Source organism: Marmota monax, unplaced genomic scaffold, assembly GCF_021218885.2.
Source record: "Marmota monax isolate L192 unplaced genomic scaffold, Marmota_monax_Labrador192_F-V1.1 WCK01_AAM20220418_F8-fsc00307, whole genome shotgun sequence".
NCBI classification, from domain to species: Eukaryota; Metazoa; Chordata; class Mammalia; order Rodentia; family Sciuridae; genus Marmota; species Marmota monax.
The window spans coordinates 1,485,749-1,490,375 of record NW_026695211.1 but is presented as its reverse complement, the minus strand read 5'-3'; the positions used below and the strand labels follow the sequence as shown (position 1 = coordinate 1,490,375).

The window sequence follows — 4,627 nt, the reverse complement described above, 5'->3', positions numbered from 1 at the left end:
CTGTTCTATTTTTTTTAATTTTTTTGTAGTTGTAGATGGACACAATGCCTTTATTTTATTGTTTATTTTTGTGTGGTGCTGAGAATTGAACCCAGTGCCTCACGTGTGCTAGGCAAACACTCTGCCACTGAGCTACATCCCCAGCCCTCTGTCCTATTTCTTATGTGAAACTCTTTGGGGGATTTCTTCTTAATTTCATTTTTATAGTCCTTACTACCAGGAACATTGTATGCATATGCTGCTTTGATGTCTCAAATTTTTATATGCACATTTCGTTTTCCTAATTAGTAAGTAAGGTCATTGAAACAAGACTGGAGGCTTGTCTTAGTCACTGTAGGCTAACTGGTGTAACAACTCCAAATTCTCTGAGGCTAAACTCAATAAATGTTCATTTCTTGTTCATGTTACGGTGCAACAAAGTAAGGAAGGGATAGGAGTTTTTTTTTAAAATATTTATTTAGTTGTAGATGAATACAGAGTATCTTTATTTATTTTTATGTGGTGCTGAGGATCAAACCCAGTGCCTCCCACATGTGAGGCAAGCACTTTACCACTAAGCTAGAGCCCCATCCCTGAGATAGGAGGTATTTATCAAGTCGTTTTTAATATATATTAAATGATTTGGAAGGTATGTTTTAATTATACTATTGGTTGACATTAAGGAATTGTTTTAGTTTGCAAAATTTACATTAAAATGCAAAATACATGTATTTTTACTTTAAGATTTTTAAACATTAAGTAAAATTAGCTTGAAAAAGAAGATTCTTTTCCATCACAATTCCTAATCCTCAGGTGTACCCATTAACAGTTTGATTTGTATGTGTTTTAGTCAAATTTTTCACTGCCATGACCAAAAGACCTGACAAGAATATTTAGAAGAGGAAAAGTTTATTTTGGGACTCATGGTTTCAAAAGTCTTAGTCCATAGACTGCCAACTCCATTCTTTGGAACCCAAGGTGAGGCAGGATATCATGGTGGAAGATTGTGGCAGATGAAAGCAGCTCAGGACATCACATGAGGAAACAGAGAGAGAGAGACTCTACTCACCAGGGACAAAATCTATACCCCAAAGGCATGCTCCCAATGATTTACCTCCTCCAGCCACAACCTACCTGCTTTTAGTTACCCATCAGTTAATCCCTATCAGAGAATTAATTCACTGATTGGATTAAGGTTCTCCTAATGTGATCATTTCATCTCTAAACCTCCTGCATTGTCTTACACATGAGTTTTTGGGAGACATCTCATATTTACACTATAAAAGTATGTCTTTAGAAGTTTTCAGTATTTAAACAAATATGCAGACATTTGTATATACAGAAGAAGGATTTGTAATACAAGGGGGAGAAATGAATGACAGTAGAGGGGGTAGAGAGAGAAGAGGGGAGGGGAGGGGAGAGGAGGGGGATAGTAGAGGATAGGAAAGGCAGCAGAACACAACAGACACTAGTATGGCAATATGTAAATCGATGGATGTATAACTGATGTAATTCTGCAATCTGTATACGGGGTAAAAATGGGAGTTCATAACCCACTTGAATCAAAGTGTGAAATATGATATATCAAGAAATTTGTAATGTTTTGAACAACCAACAATAAAAAATTAAAAACAAACAAACAAACAAAAAAACCAGTATATCACACACACACACACACACACACAAAAAAAAGATTTGTTTCAATAGGTTTGTAATGTATATATTTTTCTTCAACAGGCTAACCTACATATATTGTTGGAATTTTTATACATTCCTCAAAAATGCTGCAAAGTATTCTATCATCTATATATTGTAATTGATTTAAACTGTATCCTATTAATAATAATTTAGATCAAAGCATTGACTTTTAAAATTAATGTTATTAGGATAATTATCTACCAATTTGGAAAGTATAAAGTTAAATCTATTTTTATGGAATGCTTCATGAATTTCTGTGTCATCCTTGTACAGGGGCCATGCTAATCTTCTCTGTATCACTCCAATTTTAGTGTATGTGCTGCTGAAGAAAGCACAAAGTTAAGTTTTTTTTAAAAAAAAATTTCAGTTGTAGCTGGTCACAATGTCTTTATTATTTTTTGTTTATTTTTATATGGTGCTGAGAATTGAACTCAGGGCTACAACCCCAGCCCCACAAAGTTAAGTCTTTATAACAATAAATTCCAGATAGATTGAAGATTTAAAAAGTAAAGGTACTTATAGATAACTTGAGGGAATATTTCCATTAATTTATAGAAAGGAGAATTTGCAAGAATTTAGACACCAAAGTTTAAAGAATAAACTGACTTGATTTCATGTAAATTAAAATATTCTGAATTAGAAAACCACTATAAATTATATAAAAGGGTTTATAATCTGGGAGTGGACTTAGCATTTTGTGTGATAGACAATTTATGGATCATCTAGCAGAAGTGCACATGAGTGTGGTATGGCATTTTTAGCATATAATGCTCTTGAATGTATGTAACATCTCATGTTGGTAGCTCATATAACCTGGGCTGGCTTGTTATATCATGACCAACTCCAGACACAAACTATTTGCACATATGTCACTGTTTGTCGAGCCTATATATATATATATATATATATATATATATATATATATATATATATATATATATATATATACACACACACACACACACACACACACACCAATATAACACACCCAACTGTCCCCTCACTTTCAAGTTTAACAGTTTAATATATACCCGCAAAATTGGGGAAGGCAAACTTCCATTGAGTTGTTTTTAGTTGTTAATACTTGAGTTTGGCTTGATTACTGAGAGTAGCTAGTGAAGATTTTGATTTTAAGAAAATGAGACATAAAATGAGTAAGTTCTGAAGAGAGTCTTCAGAAAATAAATGATCAGAGTTTCATCCCAGAGAAAGTCAACTTGAATGGGGCATTAGGTTGAAGAATCTTGAGGAATGTCATAAGATATGTTTCTTCAAAGTAGCTAAAATGTTGAAATAAGCACTAAATTCCTAAACAAAATTCACTTGTTCCATAGTTATTTCTGGAGTGGGTATTGCATTCCTTGACAAAAGTACAGTTGCATTATTTCAAGAAACAGTTGAAATAAAGTCAGATTCTGATTTTCTTGACTATAAAATAAAATGTTTGAAAAAAATTTTAGAAATTGCAAAGTGATAGTGCTTCATTTTATAAATTATGTGATGTAATATCAATGCTATGTATTAAAAAGTGCTGTGTACTTTAAATCCCTGAATGCTTACAAGCCCAGGACCAAATTAATCCTTTTAAGGTATTTGGATGTATATATAGATATAGATAGATGTATAAAGAAATAATCTTTTCAATATTTATTCCAAGGATTTATTCCAAGCATGATTAATGTCTTGGAATTATCTGTAACTAATTATGCTACTTAGCGGTTTGAATGTCCCGTTGGTATGAAATCATTGGAACTGTAATAGCATGGCACACATCAGAATGCCCTGATTTATTATCTGTCACTGATAAGTTTAGATTCACACCATCTGGGATGATTAGTGATTATTTACTATCCCAGGAGGAAGCTGGTGAGGATGTCCTTTGTGTGGAAATAGATTACACTGGAGATTCACAGGGTTGGTTCCCTGACTACCTCTATGGATATGAGTATATTTCCCTCACAGCTTGACAGAACTTTATTTATAAAGGTGTAAGCAAACATTCTTACTTTTGCCTTAGGGAAGAATCTTTTTTGGTCTCAGCAATTTACATGCTTGGTTTTCGACTTGACAGAGCAGTGATTTATAACTCCTTCTTTTTCCACTGGCTAATTTCATGCTAGACTTGAGGCAGGTGGAATGAACTTTCACTTTAGTTTTAGGAGAATGGGCATATGGTATGGATTCCAAGTTTTTAACAGGTTTTAGTGGCACTGGATTGCATTAAAAGTAAACCACCTGTACAGTTTAGTATTTGGGAATTCATCTATATCATAGAGGTGGCAGGTGTCCAACATTTGTCTTTAAAGCATGTGTTTTGTGGTTGTATTTTAAATGGAAATAAGGGTTCTTTTTACAGTCCATAGCATCTGTTACAAGACACTTTCTTCTAAAACTTATTTTTCCAAAGAACATAATTTGATTTGTCTCATGATTCTGAAAACACTTGGTTTTGAGTATCTATATTAGTGCTAATGGTTTGTGTAAAAGTTAGGACTTTTGATGGAAATTAAAATGTTAGATGGTCAGCCAACTTTCCAAATCGTTTTAACCACCCTTCCCACTTTTTAAAGAGCAGGTGCCATTTTCTTTCTAAATTCTTGTAATTGTATCTTATGTGCTCATAATGTTCTACTTGATACCAAATATCATTCTCTTTCTAAAGTTGTTTGATAAGTAGAGTCTCAAGATCCTTCTTAAATCATATTTTATTTATTGTTCACATAAAAAACTGATAGTTGTAGATGGAATGAATGTCTTTGTTTATTTTTATGTGGTGCTAAGGACTGAACCCAGTGTCTCAGGAAGCAAGCACTCTGCCCCTGAGCTATAGCCCCAGCCCCTATTTACTGTTCCTTAGAGTAGTAATTGGCTCAGATCCTAGAGGATGGGTAATTTTATAATTTTATCTTTAAAGTTCTTGCTTTGAAATACCTTTAGCTTTTGAAATCCA

General features: G+C 33.4%; 1 non-coding gene across 1 annotated transcript; it reads right to left on the bottom strand.

Moving 5' to 3' along the window:
- Positions 1–1,905: 1,905 nt before the first annotated feature.
- Positions 1,906–2,012, bottom strand: LOC124083854 (U6 spliceosomal RNA). The gene has a single exon (XR_006848938.1). It is a non-coding gene; the product is annotated as a U6 spliceosomal RNA (small nuclear RNA).
- Positions 2,013–4,627: the final 2,615 nt, after the last annotated feature.